The sequence below is a fragment of the Lissotriton helveticus genome, chromosome 11 (genome assembly GCF_964261635.1).
Source record: "Lissotriton helveticus chromosome 11, aLisHel1.1, whole genome shotgun sequence".
NCBI classification, from domain to species: domain Eukaryota; kingdom Metazoa; phylum Chordata; class Amphibia; order Caudata; family Salamandridae; genus Lissotriton; species Lissotriton helveticus.
This window is the reverse complement of record NC_136072.1, coordinates 51912875-51931650: the sequence shown is the minus strand read 5'-3', so window position 1 is coordinate 51931650 and position 18776 is coordinate 51912875. Positions and strand designations below refer to the sequence as shown.

General features: G+C 46.2%; 1 protein-coding gene across 2 annotated transcripts in view; it reads right to left on the bottom strand.

Moving 5' to 3' along the window:
• Window positions 1–18776, bottom strand: part of DIS3L2 (DIS3 like 3'-5' exoribonuclease 2) — an 879376-nt gene that overhangs the window by 199289 nt on the left and 661311 nt on the right. The window lies entirely within an intron of this gene.

Here is an 18776-nt window from a genome sequence, read left to right as displayed (position 1 = left end):
CCTTACTAGCCTTCTCATTCGTTGGTGTTCCCCTTTTCTACTCTCTAGCACCCTATTTCTCTCATTCGCAGTCTCCCCTAAGCCTTCTCCCCTGCCTTAGCTGTGACAAATGCAAAAACAACAAGGTAATGAATGGAAATCTTGATTTAATCTCAGCCACTGGCAATCGCTCAAGCCGCATACCAAGCCATAGTTTTTGTCCACCACCCCAGTTTGGACCCAGCCATATGAAAATCAGTCTTAACTCTGCAACCCATGGAAACAGTCCAGCCTGAACTGCCAGGCCCTCCCTGAACCAGAACGCAAGCAACCAAGCACGGGTTTTACCCTTGTTATGGGCTCTTCAGATGGGTATAGCTTGGTTCCAGTGGCACAGTGAACCCAGGATCCTAAGTGGGACGGGTATGCCCAGATGTGAATCTCCTGCACACTGTGCCACTGGAACCAAGCTGTACTCATGTGATGAACCCATATCAAGAGCAAAACCGGTCCTGGGTTGCTTGTGCTCTGGTTCAGGGAGGACCTGGCTTGGCAGTTCTGTTCTGTTCGGAGCATGGTCAAGATTGATTTGCATATGGCTGGGTCCAAACTGAGGTGCCATGGTCTGCAAAATAACAATGGCTTGGGACGCGACCCCAGCTATTGCCAGAGGCTGAGATTCATTCAAGCATATCATCCATCACTTTTTTGCATACTTTAGCTATGAGAAAGCCTCTATTTCCTCAGGCGACCCCATTTCCTCCTGCAAAGCCCTTGCCTCCTTTCATAGCTATTCCTTCAATGCCTTGACCTTCCTACTTCATCACCCTTCCAGCTTATTCGCCTTCCATCTCACCCCCTATGTCCACCATCTGCCTCAAATATTGGAGCGGGTTGGCGCGAATGAGTGTGTATATCTATACACTCCTACACGTACAACTTCTTTTTCCAAATGTCACTTTGACTTGTGTAGTTAATGAGTTTGGAAACTTTTCTGGATTGACAGCCGCGCTGTGTTTGCGGTAGGAGATCTAAACCTCTCCTGCACCTGTAATCAGCCACCTGACATGGGTGGGGCGGACATGGAAATCCACCTGAGGCGTCTTGTCAGGGCCTGAGATTTATGTAAGGGGCTTAGTGCGTCTGGTTTCCAAACCTCAGGTATTCTACCTGTGTAAACACACCTCCTGCGCACCGGGAGCACGGGAAAGCACACCCAGTGCATCGCCTTGGGTGCCGGCCTTTAAAGGAGGGGAAGAAAGAGTCATGCAGAGTTTTCTGCACTCTTGACAGGGTGAAGCCCTCCACATAGTGGTACATGATGAGTAGGGCTCACGGTTTTATGGTATTTATTTTTGTGCAATTTCTGTCTGTATTTATCTATATTTATATTTTGCTAATTTTATCTGTATTTATCCATACTTATTTAGGGTTTTGTGGAAGAATCACGCTGAAATTAGTATATTTCCACATGGAACTGATAAATATGCACTCCTGCTTGAATGTCTGCCTGGTTTCAGAGATATGAACACCTGCAGAAGATAAATCAGTGCACTTATATGGAAATATTCATATTTCAGTATCGGCCTTGTCCATTACTAAAACCCCTTTCTTTTTTAACACTCTTACCTATCAATTTACACATCTATTGGCCAGGCAGTCATGGTAGACAGTATTCTGTCTGTATTTATCTGTAAAAATCTGTAAAAACGGAAAATAAGGAGCCTAACTGATGAGACATCATGGGCAGCTGCAGTGCCTTACAGGTGAAAGAGTTGCTTTATTTTATTTATTTGTGTATTTTATAAAGCGTGCAGCTACCCCAACGGGGTGTCCCGGCACTAATTGAGCAGACGGCAGTTGGTCCAAAACGGAAACTTACAAACAGAAAAGAAAGGTTTTAAGGGATCTGCGGAATTTAAGTTCCGACTGAATCATGCGGAGGTGAGGTGGAAGTTTGTTCCAGCGCTGGGTGGCACACACTTCAAAAGTTTTACCTCCAGATCGTGCTTTTTTAAATCTAGGAGTGATTAGTAGCAGTTTGGTATTAGAGCGGAGAACTCTGGAATTACTGTATGGGCGGAGACTCGACCTAAGATGGGCTGGTCCTTTGCCCTTGGTAGTCCGATAGGCCAGGGTCATGGCTTTGAACTCAATTCTTTTGGAGATGGGGAGCCAGTGCAGTTTGCGCAGCTATGGGGAGATATGTTGTCTAAGTGGAATGCCACCAACCAAGCGGGCTGAGGCATTTTGCACTATCTAGAGTCTATGACAGTCCCACTGTGCCATCCCGCTGCTTTGGTACCCTCATTGGCAGCGATGATGGAGCGATGGTTGGTGCAGCTGCAGTGCCCGCCTGGTCAGGGCCCTGGCAATTATTATTTACAAATTAAGCATTGAAAATATTGCTTTCTAATTGTATATGGTATTCGTCTAGCACGGGCTCTCCAACCTTTTCCACAGTAGAAGCTATTTATGTTCAATGAAAATCATCCCAAGATACTAATGAGAGTTGTAATAGTGACCACAACAGAGAAGCTTATATCAATGGACACTACATGCAAGATTAGCAGCAGTTATACCCTTGGTGCAGGTTTGTCACAGCAATGTAAAGTAAAAAAAAAGGCTTGGTCAATTTGAAATGCCTGTATGAGTGTAATATATATAATAGAGCCATAGACATATGTTCTTGTATTGTGGGGACCAAGAATTGCACAAAAAATTTAAATGTTTCAATTTTAAGATGTATTTTTAATAAATTTTCAATTCATACATAGTTTCACATCGTTATATCATATTGTCACATTTTGTGTTTTTATATAAATATTCACAGTCCAGGGAAATTCCTCTTTCCATGAGTGTAATATATAACAGCCACAGTGGCAATTCCCCTTCACCACGATATTAATCTTGAAAATAAGTCTACCCAACTCTGCATGATTTATTACCCCATAATCAGCTTTAATTATATTCATTATATTTTTGTAAATTCAACAATTTTTACCAAACATCAGCTTATGAGTTCTCAAAATACACATGTTCTTGTCTCACATACATGTTTTTCAATGTTGGTGCACAGACATGACCGTAACCAAGTAAAACCTTCTAATTGAGCAGGCCGGCCTGCTTACAGGAGAGTTTCTAACAAGTCGCGACAATAGTCTCCCTCACGACCTAGATTATTGTCCAATGGAATCAATCTGAATACATACAGTGAGCACCCAAGCCAAATGACTAACCCACTAAACAAAGTATTCCGAAAATTAAAAAAATATATTCTTTGATTTCATTTCTTTTGTCAAAGATATTTTCATTGATATGCATGTATTTATATACTTTTTTTACATTAGTTATAAATTCATAAATGATCACAAAATGAGAAGACAATACATACAACGGAGTCCGATGAACCCCGGTAAAGAGAAACAATACAGTGACCACTGCCCTGAGAACATCCGGCTTCCTGCAGTTCTCGTCTTTGGTCATTCCAATGACACTGTTACCCTGTAGTTGGGCTCCCCAGATATGTTATGAATGTGAAGGTTTGTCTGGATGTGTGTGAGTAGGGTTTGAAGGGGTTGGTATGAATTTGTATGTATTGTCTCTAGTATAGTTACTCGTTGGAGAGGCCTGACTAGCTCACGTGCCACTGTTTCATCCATCAAATACAAGGGACAAGTCATTATGAAAGTCAAGTGCACTTATTTGATCAACCTAGACAGAATAAAAGGCTGAGTCGATTCTGCCCAAATTGACATCTTTAACTAGCCAAACGCAAGTAGGTCTGGGTTATCTCTCTGAAAAATAGCCCAAATGTCTGAATAGAACACCGCCGAACAAAGCTCTAGTCTAAAGTGCTAACTCCCTCTAGCAAAGCCACTTTTCACCCACACCGTAATCCCCACTACTACCCCCATTTCCAAAGCACCATTGCACCTGTGCAACGACACCGGCCACTATGGGATATCTTTCCCCTAGATTTTGGTTGTTGCCCTGAAATATCATTAACCCGTTGTGTGCTTATGACGAGCTCAGCTCGTCATGAGGCACGGTTGAGCTGCACTCATGACGAGCTGAGCTCGTCACGGCCGTTGGAACGTTCGCACGCGGAGATAATTTCCCCGCTGTGCTGAACGTTCCAAAACGGGTGTGGTCATGACGTGCTCAGCTCGTCACGAGTGCAGCTCCACTGTGCCTCATGACGAGCTGTGCTCGTCATAAGCACAGCGACGCCATGCGCGCCCCCCCCCCCCTCACAGCAGGGGGAAAACACCCCGCAGCGAAGGGGTTAAGTACTAGCAATTTCTGGACAAATCTCCATATTTATGGAGTATATGGATAGATCATTATGTACTTGCAGTGTGTCTAGTATGATATCTTTTGCAGAGGTTTACTCTGTCTCCAGCTCTCCATTGCCTGTCGGACAGCTTTGACTACCCTTCCTGAACAGAAGGATTCTGTATATTGCATTGGTTTGCTGCTCTTTAGTTTCCTACATATGCTACAGTTTCACTTTTGACATAGGGAGCCAGCTGACTATGACCTGCTCTGGAGAGATCAGCTCAGGGCAGCGTCTTTTGCACTCTTGTAGCCTTTTCAATATTTCCATTTTCTTACAATTACTTCTGGGTCAGGCCTCTTCAGGATCTTACTCCACCCCAGCCTGGTGTGTGTGTGGCACCGGTGAGCAAGGCTGGACACTGGAGGTAGGCCCTCTGCGGTCGCCGCCTCGGCTCTGACCGTGCGCAGTGGGTAGTGGTGCAGTTTGCTGCGGATGGTGGTGGTGGAGCGTGCTTTAGGTTGTGACTGCACTGTGCCACTGGCAAGGGTTCGCCTCTTAGAGGTTGATGGTGCTCTGCGCAGCACATGGTGATGAATTGTTTGGCAAACCCATGGTTTGATTTTTGAGGAGTACATGTGTGGGATCTTTGGATATGTCCTTTTGTGTCTCATTCATATTTTTCAGTTGTAAGTGGAGGGTGAGGAAAGACAGATTTTGTTCAACTTGCCTTAGCTGAGAGAAGGCGAAGGAGTCATTCAATGTTTCCAAAGGTTGTTGACATTAGGCCTGGGCGGTAAATTCCATTACGCTCACGGAATTTGCTGAATTTCGCGTTGCGCGGAGAACACTGAATTGCCCAAAATTCCGCAATCTGCGGCTTCCCAGAATTTTTTGCTTGTTCGGGCTTTCAAAATGCGTGTTCGCAAGATATTTCTACCCGAGCACGCAAACAGCGTTCGCAAACAGGAAAAAAGAATTGCAAACGGACGGAACAAGCAATTCCGCGTATTTGCGGAGATTTTTTACTGTTTTGCTGAGCTTTGCGTAGCGCAACTACACAAATTCCGCCCACCCCTAGTAGACATCTGTTTTAGGAAGTTTATAAATAATCAACATTTTGCTGTTTCTCTCTTTTCATGAAACACTTCGTAGATTCTGGTAGGGATGATTCCATTGAAGCTTAGCACAAAGTCATCAATTTACTATTGAACAAGGATGTAAAGCACCACATGAGGGTAATGTGCTTAGCAGCAATCACAAAGCACAGTGAATAAACAGTGCAAAATAATGTACAGTAAATAAATACACTGGCAAAGTAGTGGGGTATGGCCTTCTCCTCAAAGTGATCTTTTGTCCCTAATATTGACAATTTTTCCTAACATTTTACAAGCACTGTCCAGAATATGTCTCCATGCCAGGTGGTCACCCTAAGAAGTGCTGTTAGGTATGGCTACTCCCACGTCACCTTGGAGGACTAACTTAAGCTGTCGCTCCAGAAACATGAAGGGTGCCTAGGAAGACCAAACCTGCACCCCATCAGCTGACAAATGTGAACTTTTGAGGTAAGGTTCAATCAACACACACACACACACACACACACAGCTAGGTTGGGGATTCCTGCGCAAACTTCATCGAAGCTCCATTTCCATCAAAGGTCTGCAATAGTCAGAACCTGTACACTTTTGTGGAACTTCAGTTGAGAAAAAAAAAAGAGACTTGTACTTTCTGAAGAAAGTGGTGGGTCTGTGGAAGAAAGTGGTGGGTCTGTGAATGAGAGTTGACACCAGAGAATGTGTGGCTCGCAGAAAGAGGAGTGGCTTGCAGAAAGAGGTGTGGCTTGCGGAAAGAGGTGTGGCTTGCGGAAAGAGGTGTGGCTTTCACAGAAAGAGACGTGGCTTTCACAGAAAGAGACATGGCTTTCACAGAAAGAGGTGTGGCTTTCACAGACAGAGGCGTGGCTTTCACAGAAAGAGGTGTGGCTTTCACAGAAAGAGACATGGCTTTCACAGAAAGAGGTGTGGCTTTCACAGAAAGAGGCGTGGCTTTCACAGAAAGAGGTGTGGCTTTCACAGAAAGAGACGTGGCTTTCACAGAAAAGGATGTGGTCCTGGGGGAAAAATGGCTCCTGTGGAGGATGTACGCCTGCACAAAAGGGTGTGTCCCGCAGAATGACAAGTGGCTTGGTAGAAGAGGCATGGCCTCATGAAAAACAGTATGGCCTCCTGTGGGTTAGTGTTCCCATCCTGGCTGCTGCTCTTCCACTTAGTCAAACTGTGTGCCCCTGGCAGACAACCATCTCCCCTGGACTCTTAATATTTCAGTGCTTTCTTACAGGCTAAGCCCCAATGTTAACTACTATAGAAGAACTAGAGACTTTCAGATCCTGTAATGCATTAGAAGCAGTGTGAGCACAACTTACCACTTCTTGGCTCACTTATTAATTCTGCGTGATAGATGCAGTCCTTAATACCTATTGGCAGCATCGCTCCATCAGACTGTTCAATGAACGAGGAACTTGAGCAGGAGCTGGAAGCAGTGAAACCTACAGGCAGGCGGCAGGCCAGGGACAAAGCGCGGCACACAGCTTCATTTCCTACCTTTAGAATGTTAATCACCTAATGAAGTAATCAGATACCTATTACTGCTTAAAAATAACAAAGACTTGTATTTGTCCTCAGGTTTGTAAGCCAAGCCTCAAAGCGCTGCTACTAGGAGTCATTAGCATTACTGAACTCGCTTCAAGCAGGCGTTAACATGCCACTTACGCCCTCTGCGACTGGCAGCGGAACCCACTTAGTTACTGTATCTGTAATGCTTAATGCAGGTCACTCCCACAGAGACCATTTAAAAATAAAAGGGCGCATTTTAAACAGCAGCTGCTTGTGGTAAGAAACCAAAGGTGGACATTGTAGGGACGCCAATTAGCCAGAAATGCATTTCCCTCCTGCATCTTGCCTACTCCAGAGAGGATTGGGGTTGCTGGTAGTGGAGGACTTTAACATCAGTACTATTACTAGATGACATTTTATAGGGTTCCTACTGTTCACTTCTAAAAGACCAACCAACCCTCCAGAAGACGAGGCCCAAACGCTTTGCAATTCGTCACACAGGTTGTAACTCAACATGTCCTGGTGTTCAACTCTGAACCTCCCATGCGGTGCTACCTGGAAGTCAAGTTTTCTTTACAACGAGAACATAACAGAAAGCCAGTGGCTGATGGCATCTACCGGAGGGTGAGGAGGAGACTCATTCAACTCACTTCACAAATCCTGCAACTGCTCTCACCAGCAAGAGAGGAGTGCTAGGATTGGTGGGAGTGGCCTTATTCAGCGCTCCACAGCGCCCTGGAGGGTTTGGCTTTCCCTATCCCAGCTGTCTAAGAAATGTTTAAGAAAACCTTGTCAAAGCACTTTGCTACGCTGTCGCAGTTTGCGAATTTTCCGCTACTTCACACTACGGGAATTGCACGTTGCACAGTGCAAACACGCGCAGCGGTAATTTTTTGCTTGCTCACCGTCCTCAACGTCAAGTTGGCGACCGCGAGCAAGCAAAATGACATTCCGGTGAGACTTTTTCCTCGTTCGCGATCAGCAACATCAAGTTGCCGATCGTGAGCATGGAAAATAAACCTCCCAGTGAGATTCTCAACGCCGGGAGGTCAGGTTTCTCATTTCGAGTGCTTGCGTATGCTCGCGATGAGGAACTACCAGTCCGCGTTGAGAAAGCTGCCGGTCGAGTAAAAATCTACTCGAGCGGCAGAAAAGTACTGTGCACGATGCTGTTTTCAATGATTGCACAGTGCCGGATGCTTGTCCGCACTATGCAATCATTGAAAACGGCATCTTGCACAGTGCGAACAGGGTACTACGCAGTTCACATAGTGCTACGCGTAGCCCACATAGCGTGAAGTGCACTTTACGTAGTTACGCGTAGCGCTACTTCGCAAACTACGCCCATGGTTAGTTTAAAGGGCGCATGTGTGGCTGTCTCAAAACAGCCGGACAAAAAGACATGCACACTATAAACGGAGCATTATACAGCCCACCCTCCTCCCAGCTGCTGTCACTCGGCAGCGGCCCCGCCGCCGTCCTGATGCTTGACTAGGGTCGAAAAATAAAATGGTGATAAATTACCATTTTTTTTCCATCTCTGGGGCTTTGGGGGGAATTTAAGTGGGGCGACACTCCTCTGCTCCAACGGAGGAGCCACCCCTGAAACTCTTCATGTCCTTGGCGCCTGCGTCTGTCCTGTTCCTCCGTCAGATGCTTGCAGACGCCCGCCACTGCAACCTCGAGTTGTGGTGGACTTAAAAAGAAAGCAGCTCTTGGGTCTCGAGTGACCAATGACCATGAAAAAGCTTTACCAAGGTGATGCCACCAAAAGGATGCTGTTCTTCTGTGGCAAAGTACAATGTTGCATACTTGCCCCTCCCACCTCCTAGAGAATGGAGCAAAGGGGCAGGTGTAGGATAATGTACTTTTTTACAAATCAAAGACCCCACCTGTGCAGTCATGTAGCTAATGCTCGAATTCAAATGTTAGATTTATTTTCTTCTCAGTGGGCAGATTGAAGAATAACTGCTTGGTAATAGATTGTTCTAAAAAAGGCAAATTCGGACGATTTAGGTAAAAACTATATTATATTATTATTTCTGGGGCGTGATTGTGCGCTGTGTGGTATTAGTCTTGCACACCTGTCTTGAGCGTTCCCAGCTGTAGGTTATCTGGTATCCTGATATTTTCTGGCCCACCACACACAACAATCATACATGCACGCTATAGCCTAAGCTTTTTATCCTGGTTCTGAGAACCAAAGCCTAGACCTGTGGTCTGGAGGGGAGCATTTAACATGCTCTCTAGTCGACATGGACCTAATACCCATGTCCAGAGTCAAATAGATTACGCGGGTAGGCTAAATACCTTTTTTCTGATTAACACTACTGACCAGGCCTTTTTTTCTGTTCATGGATAGTCGTGCTGCCTAGAGTCCACACATATGTAAAGTTCTGCTTGCATGTAATAACCAGACCCCCTTGCGTGCATATCACAGCCGGGTCTGGTGGCTCAGTGGACTAATGCATCCACTACAGAAGCCTTTGTTCGACCTCATGGTCACAGGTTCAAATCCCGGCGGGGCCACTCAGCCTTTCATCCATCTGAGGTCGATAAAATGAGTACCATTGAGTTGAGTAACAATGAACATCTGTTATTCAGCGCCAAGATCCCTCCGGGTGAACGTGCGCTTTAGAAACACACATGTTATGTTATGGCACGTAGTGTGACTTGTAGCAGGACTCTATATTCTTTATAAAGTGTGACTGCAGAGATTAAATGGATCCATTTTGCATAATCCTGGTAAACATAGCACAAGGCTGAGGTACGGCCTTCACAGACAGTGGCAGTGTACTACAAACATCGGTGAGTTTTAGGATGTAGCCTCAGACAATGAAGCGTGGGAGGATGGACGGCCTTACTTACTGAATTGTGACATTTTAGTAAAGGTCGGACAATTCTCTTTTCAGAAGAAGTGAAAAGAAGGTTGAGAATGGCGAATAGAAGGCGAGTCTGCACATTGTGTTGTTAAGGAGGAGGAACCTTCTGCGTAGGGACTGACCCTGTGGTCTCGCCACAGGATGCTTCCCAAAAGGCTGATGGCAGTCGAGTACAGAGTCTCCACATTTGATTGTGCTCAAGTTTTGGGTGCATGTTGCAGTCAAGATCATCAGTATCTGCTGTGAGAGCCATCACCTTTGAAGAAGAATGTGTCTGCTCTGCAGAAGGAAAAATGAACTGAAAAAGGACCACTCCAAACTGGTTCATGTGAACTATCAGTGGGAGCAACAAAACGTGTATAAAAATGGTAACCAAACATTCCAGCATGGTTCCAGTTCCAAGTGTTTTACTGACTCAGGAAGGGAGAGCTCTACAGAGGACTTCTGAAATCCAGGGATGACACCTCAGACAACCAGCCTTGCAGAAGTGATGGGACGCCACCTGAAGTATCTGCATCTGACTGGAGAGTTGTGGGTATGCTTGTAGATTGGCATAAGAAAGTGAAAGGGGCACTTGACCCTGCAGGAAAACCCTGAGCGAGGAGTACCCAGCCACTGTGCCCAGAGTGCGGCGGCAGCCCAGATGGAGCGGACTGAGCTGAGGCGTGTAGCCTGTGCGGACTCAAGTCGGGTGAGGTTCTTCTAGTCTCCCTATGAGTTTCCACAGCAAGCACAATGAGCAAAACCATCCTACGACGCCAGTACAAGGCAGTCAGTGAGACCGTGATGTGCCGTCATCTTTAGGAGGACAGAGAATTGGAGAGGACTCTGCCGCAAAACGGGAACTTGCAATTGGAGACTTGAAACTACCACAGTGTGAGGGTTCCTTTTGTCAAGAGCCTTAGGGTGCTACTGAACCCATGCTGCGCCCCTCTGCAGCTACCGTACTCAAGCACCAACTTTGAGAATCGCACTATTGATATATCTCGTTATCAGTCGCTATGCATTTGGGGGTCCCTAGCGCCCGATCGACCACGTGTCTGCTACTGCATGAGCTTCAACATTGAGTGTCTCCCGCAACCAGAACTCCAGTGGGATATTTAAGCCAATGGGATCGGCTCACCGTAAAGAACTATAGAATAGAGATATATAGAGACTGGCCTATAGGTTACAGAACCAGGTAAGCCGTGTGCACCATATTACAAGTGAGCTCTTAAATGCGCCAGATTCACGCCTGAATCTTTCAGTGGTTATAACTCCAGTTGCATCCATCTTGGAACAGTGCAGATGCTTAAACTTTCCAATGTGTAACACTACACTTTGCTGCAGGTACTTTTCTTTTTACTAAAGAAAGGCACTGGGTTGAGCAGTGGTTATTGTGTCTGTTTGAATGTGAGTTCTGAGACTCAACACCCAAATTACCCCTCTGAGAAGCCCTGGACTGCTCCCCCCACTACCCTGAGAGGTAAGTACCGAAAGGATGTTCTTGGCACATAGAGTGCCACAATAGGCCATGTCACAGGACATCAGAGGTAAAAGCCCTCAACCCCCATGGTTGTGGTCTAATACCCTCCAATTACCTGAAGCCCCCAAAAGGGGTTCTGACAATTACCGACTAAACCGCTCAAAGGGTTGGGGCTCTGGAGGCATATAGGGGTGTAGTGTACAGTGGCTGCCAATTTATATAAGAACTGTACGTTTTTTAGGCATGATAGCCATTTTTAATGTCAGTGGATGCTTTCTTTCGCTCCTAGAAATCATTTGTGGGAGTATGAAATGTGGTGCTAGAGGTAAGTGAAATGTCCCTTCCCCAAAGTACGCGAGACAAGAATATATATAGGGGGGAAAAGGGTTTTAAGTTTTTAAAAAATCCAATTGTTGATGTTAAAGGTCAGGTTATGTTATTAAACCTTTCTTTTCTTTGTAGTAACATTTTAAAATGTTAAACTGCAGACTCCATTATTAGAACATTGCATTTTAGAACAAATACTACTTTTCATTAGAGTCTATGGGTTTAACAATGTGGAACAAAATGAAATTCGAACTAAAAAACTGGAACAGAAGCTCTGCAGAACAGTTAACAGGGCCTCATGCAAAATACAGCACGAAAGGTGTTGTCCACTTGGTACTTGCTGAAGGCTCGGGGCACCTGGGCATTTAGTGTCACAAGAAACAAGAAAGCCACAGACTGATTTTCCAAAACAGAGTCATAGCTTTTAGCCAGAACCACCACTAGGCACAGCTCGACCAGCCAACAAGAACCTTCTAATCCAGGCAATAAAACATGGACCTGATTCCACACTGAAAGGAAAAGCTCAGCAGAAGACTAATCTCATTCACTCCTGCAGAATAAATTATGGGATGGCCAGGAAGTGGAAGAAAGTGAAAGTTTGGACCGCTTCCAAGGAGGCTCCGCCTTGCTCAGCGTCTACAGCAATAGCAGCCATTTCATTGGCTACATCTGTGCGCGGTGTTACCTCGGGTGAAGGAGTTCAAGTTGTAATAAGACGTTTTGTCACAATCCCAGGTGCACCGCGCATACATGGCTGGTTGATCCACCCGCGGAACATGGCCTGATCCCTGGACACAGCGCCCGGCGTTAAAGAAACAAACATCTCAGAAACTTGCTTGGTGTTCATGAAAGCCATCGCCCAACAAGCTGCTGCTAATCAGCCCTGGTCTCTGGACCTTCTCAGTATAGATGAGTTCGGGCACCTGACGTCAACTCTGGACGGTTCGCAGCCAAGGCAGAGCCGTAGCGCCAAGCCTTCCAGATTCCTCGCCTTCTGGCAACCAAAATTCAGAAATTTTGTTTAGTGCAAAGTAGTATTTAAGTATGAATAGCTCAATGAAATGCTGCCGTATGCAATAGAGACGGTTCGCTGCCGTCACTGCCCCGTCACAGGATGTAGCCATGTTCCAGAATTTGTCCCCCCAAACCCATGCCTCAGCGTCAAAGAAGGGTGGGTTCAAATGTGTTGTCTAACTAAACAATCTAATAGGGAATTGATCTAATTCATGAGTGGAACTGAAGATTGCCAAATGACTGGAATCTGCAAAATGTAAACAGGAAAGCAACTTCAGAAAGAGATGCATTTAAGAGGTAATTCTCTACTAATGAATAGTTCCCATTTCTAGCACAAGAAGCAATAAGAAACCTGAAATTCTAATTTCAATTCATCTTTCTCACTGGGAAGATGTTACGCTATTTAAGATAGGAAGAAACATTCTACTTAATTAAGAGAAAAACGTTTAACCAATAACATTTTGACATGTGTACACCATGTATGCATTTTATCTTTGCTCATTCGCAAAGGCTCTAAAAGTACACCGAAGCTGTTTACATGCCCTGACTTACAGGAAAGTACACAAGGAGATGCTGCATGTCTTTCTCAGGCAAAAAAAACAACTCACAGAGAGAACTAGGTAAAAAAGGTGGACAATTCACTGGTACAGTTGGTTGAAATGTATTGCAAAGATAATAATTCTCTGGATTTCCTATCAGAAGGCTACCTGTCCATTCTGCACGTCATCCTGTTCTTCCAAAATACAACTTTGGTGAAGATGAACATCTATTGGACTCTAACCCAAATGTGTGCTCCAAGAGGACACACTCATGGTGCACGTGGGTCCCACGCACAAGCACAACCACGCAGAGTACACTAGGGGAACTGACGGACCCAGTTACGAGGCAGGTGATGGATTCTGATAAGTGGGCATACAACTCTCCCAGGGGTGCAAGTACAAAGGGTTTAAACATTTGCATAATACATCTGCCACAAACTGTTGGTCTCCCTGCAGGTTGGTGAGGCCTGAGTAGTCGCGGCCCAGCACTGGTGCGGGTACATACTTACAGCGCCCCCAGAACCACAGAGGGTCATGTTCTGCTGACGGAGCAGAAGAAACAATACAGAAACCTATCCGTGGGTTCGAAAAGGTCATGTTCAGTAGGAAGACAAAAGGCATTATGAGAAATAGATAAAGATCAGGCTGGCACTGCTGTCTGCACAGCACAACCACTCCCATTCCTATACTATCCAGCACCATAATCCACTGCTGGTCATCTCATGGCCCTCACATAAACGGCACGCCTACCAGGACCATCACATGCTGGAGAAATTCTCCTACTTGACCGCATGAGCCATCGCAATCCTTCAAAGGCAGGTGTACTTGGCAGGTGTACTTAATGCTTCAGTGCCAGGGCGTCGTGTGGAAATCTGCCTTCTTAAGCCCCCTCTTCGTTCATTGATCACTCTCTCTCTTCACAGACCGTTCAGTATTTCTACCCTCCTAGGGAAACTGACCATCAAACTCATCACCACCATTTTGAAACGAGGTGCATGGGAAACCCCATACTGCTATGTGCCAGGAAATATCAGAGAATGCAACTAGGTAAACACCCCAAAGAAGTAAGAGGGTCTTGTATATTAATTTATCCATTTTCAGATTGCACCAGATGACTCCTGAATAATACCTGATCCAATGTGTTCCTGTTTGGGCATCTAATTGACCTCCTTGTTAATCATTCACAGGCCCTGTGGGGCCTGGTTAGTACTGAACAAAGCCAGTCAATACTAATTTTAGTAAAAAGATGGCAAAAGAGGTCACCTTCCTTGTCCAGAACATCTTCACTTGGCCACTGTCCGAAGGGAATATAGTTAGGAAGCGAAGGTGCTACAGTTTATCCCAAGAGCTTGTTCATAGTTCTGCTACATGGGTGCCAGACACAGAGTCTACAGTAGAAAAAGATCCTTTAGTTCCAAAAATGTGTATTTCACACAAAATCTTTAGCTAGAAGCATTCCCTTGGTAGCACTAATGAAATAAGGCGGGACTTAAAAGAGGTTTAGAAGAGCCAACCCATCACACCGGGAAGTCATGGAGAACAATGGTAATTGTGATTGCATTTAGATAGCGCTTTCTAACCCTGACGAGGCATTGAAGCACTTTTCGGCGAGTAGCACGCTACTCCGGAACCCAAAAAAGATTAGTGGTGAATTAGTATAGGGCGACACAAAATGAATTTGAGCTGTGGCCATGCGAGTTTGTTATTTGGATAGAAAAAGGATAATGGAGGGATAGACGTTGGAAGGGTTTGAACTTATATAGCGCTGGTTACGCCTGATGAGGTGCTGTAGCGCTTTTCGGCACGTAGCACGCTACCTTGTAACCCAAACAAGATTAATGTTGAAAGCAAGCATCATTTCTGAAATCAAAATCTCATAGGTAACGTTATGTGAATGCGGGTACAGAAGACCACAGATTTTCCCTGATAAATGTGCAAAGAGAGAACAACTCACAGAAGGGTTAAGTGCCAGCCCTTTCCCTGGCAAAGTGAGTCGCAATGTACTCTGAAAGACCTATTTTAGTTAACTCAAAACAAAGCTTAAAGCAAAGTACGTGCCCCCTGGAGAGAGAGCGCTTCAAAACAAGTCGCTGCGTCGCAGCATCAAAAAGTCCAACAAAGAATTTGGTGTCTGAACTGTATTCCTTCAAACAGGAAATCTAAAAACTCAAATCCCTTCTAGGGTCCAGTTCGATTAAGAGTTCTTTAAAAGGAATACCAAAAGGAATGAAAATAGGCAGATCAATAAATTTGTTTCTGAAAAGTCCACAGTCAACAAGTTGGGTTACCTTGCGTTAACTTTCTCCACTCCAGATGAGTGGAAGGGATATATATATATATATATATATATATATATATATATATAGCTCCAAATCCCAAAAAGATACCCAGCCGGGTTAATTAGGACAAAAAGCACTCCCAAGCACGACAGTTGCTTTCAGCAGGGGTAGGTTTATTTCGATAGACGCGTTTCTGGAGATGGAACTCCCTTCGTCAGTATTTACATCAGTGCAACCAAAAACTGAATCCTTATCTATGTTTCCCATAAGTCATGGGCATAAACGAGGGACTAAACGGACGCCTCATGAGCGCCATCTTGTAATGTGCAAATATATATATATATATATATATATATTAAAAAGATTTAGAAATCACTTTGGTTGAAATTCACCCAACATATCAGAGACCTATTGTGAGTGAAATCGATGGGGCAAATATGTGGGGTGAGGTGGAGTGGCCCAATAAATTACAACATCTGATTCGAAAGAAAATTTGGGTGAAAACACCTCTAGGGCTAACATACAAGTCTTAACCTAACACGTCAAAAGAAGCTGAAGGTGGCTATTCCTCACGTATAGTCCCATGCCGCCCCATGCAGGACATCCCACCTGAATCATCTGATTAATTATTGTTGGATGTGCAATGTTCAATGGTGAACTCTCTCCAGAACAAAGAGGTTGTTGAGTTCTACGGATGAGTGGAGGCTAAAAACGAATATTATGTAAAGGGTAAAACAGCTATACAATATAATGGAGAAACAAGTACATATTAAGAGGTTTCTCTTAGGTTTCAATGCTCCTATAAGAAAAAAACTACAAGTAAAACTACAAAAATAAGGCAATGATCAGTTAGGAGGGTGCTTCCACATGTGTAGGCCCATCTATGTGCTGGAGTGAGGCTCAGTTAATAACAGTATTTCATCAAGTTCCTGTTAGAAGCCATACGTTAAACGTGCTGGTGGTTAAGAGTTACTTGCCCCTTTGCTCTATACATTTAGGGTCATATCCTACCTCACCCCCAACAAATTCCTGTAGGCCTCTAGTAATGAGCATTTGAGTCACGAAGGCACACCACACCACACTACACTTTCTTACTTCAAACACAATACACAGACACACCTACATGGATTTATATCCAGGTGGCAGCTGGCACAATGCCTTAGTGGGTAAAGCGCTCGCCACTGGCCTCCACTGTGATAGGTGGGTCTCATGTGCAAATTCCTGCAAAGGCTACCTCAGCTGTTAGCCCTTCTGAAGCTGCTAAACAGGGTAGCATTAAAAATAGTGAACAGCAACAACTAACTAGTACTTAAATACAGCAGAAGCAAGTTAAGAAGCTCTATTTAAAAAAAAAAAAAGCTATTTGTTTAGAAGCACCCAAAGATTTGAACCCCTGCAGAAGACAACAAAACCTTGACATAGAAGAAGGGCCAAGGAGAAAAGGAATGCAAAGCGCACACATAGGTTAATCAGCCCTGTGTAAATGCTGGCTTTATGATGAGACCACAGGTTATCAATGCATGCATTAAGGTTTCTTTGGCTTTCTGGATCGGAACGCCTTCCTTCTGTTTTAGGGTAGATGTCAGTGCCTTGCCACCTTCACTTTTTTTTTAATAAATATAACTGGAGACACACAAGTGTGTTGATGTTATCCACAATTTTCAGATGAGCACTCGGACATGCTCTAAACGTCTAAAAGATGCTTGGACATCTCTACCACGGATGTGAGATAAGTCTTGGAAGAAAGAAGCACCCAGCCTTCAATACTGCATCGTGCCACAGGCCCCACGGCACGTCACCATATCTCGATCTCCACTCATTAAGTTGCTAATAGTTGGTCCTTCACAGCCTTTGTCCAGAAGGAATCCATTTTTTGTTAAGACCTTCATTTCCCCCACAAGGAATAACAGATCATCAAATTCTAATTAATCTAAATTCACGTTTTAGGATCAAGAAGGCGGAAAGGGAGTGGGCCAAGGGCCAGCCCGACACCTTGATCCATTTCCATCGGCTCCTGTGGAACGGGCCACTCCAGAGCGGGGCGAACCTGCCTCATTGCACCTTATGTTCACCCAACGGGGCGGTGGGCGGCCATCTTGTTCCTATTCATGGGCGGCCATCTTGTTCGCATTCATGGGCGCCTGGCCAATTTCCTTTTTATGGGGAACACAAGGCGAGGCGTTAAGTGTCCTGATGAAATCAAAGGGTGCACGGCTACCCAACAAAACTGGTCATCACTCAAGGCGCGGACAAAGCGGGCGGCCACAATGGGGAGCGCCCCCCCCTGAGGTCACCTCTAACCACATTAGCCATGGTCTTCCAAAGCGGGGACTCCAGAACAGCCAGTGCACCCCTGTGCCAATCTGGGGGGCCAGAAAGCTTATTTACCGAGGCCCTGGACACAAGTGACTGTTGTGCGTTAAAAGGATGCGGTGGGGGCCATTGAAGCCGGGACAAACACGGCCATTGAGCCGGCCCGGTGATGGAGTGAAGGGGCATTGTTCGAGGCCTGGGACGGCCGCGGCGGGGGGGCTTCAGAGGGTCCGCGCCGCTATGGGTCACCCACGAGCTCCTGGACCCGGTCCCTGCATTCAGCGCAGACCCCCGCCCCCCTTTGAAGTTTGGGAGAAAGCCCGCCTCATCCATCAATGTCACGGAGGTGTCAAGAGGCCTCGGGAGTTCATTTAGCTCTTTACAACTGTAAAGTGTTGCCTGGGGGGAGGCAACAGAAGGGCTGCGAGGCGGGGGCGTCCAGGCGCCGGGATGGAACGGCAGTAAAACCCTGGGTGCGGGGAGCTCCGAGAGGGGGGCCCGTCCCACCCGGGCCCAGCTCCGGCGGCTGGGGAGGGACGGGGCCCGCTGCGGTGCGTGAACGAGAAGGAGGGCCCGTCCCACCCGGCCCAGCTCCGGCGGCTGGGGAGGGACGGGGCCCGCTGCGGTGCGTGAACGAGAAGGAGGGCCCGTCCCACCCGGCCCAGCTCCGGCGGCTGGGGAGGGACGGGGCCCGCTGCGGTGCGTGAACGAGAGGTCCGTCTGTGCACGGGAGAGTGGTGCACCACACGCACACACCTCACGCCTCGCACGTACCACTGCCCCAGCACGTGCTGCAGAGAGCAGGACTGGGCCTGGTATGTCCAGGGACGGTGGCCCATCTCGGACACCGGGCTGTCACTGGCTCCGACACCCATAGAGAGCATGGGCAGAGATGAATTCCAGGGGTGTGAAAAGTGCACAGACCTATCACAGTGCAGGCAAGGTGCGCCGGAGAACGTCACAGCATAGATGATGCACATCACGGCAGAGGGGTGCGTGCACGAGCCACAGGTGGTCCAGGCGGGGGGCATACGCAAGACCAGAGGCAGGGGGGGCACATACAAAGACCGGGAAGGCCACACAGCTC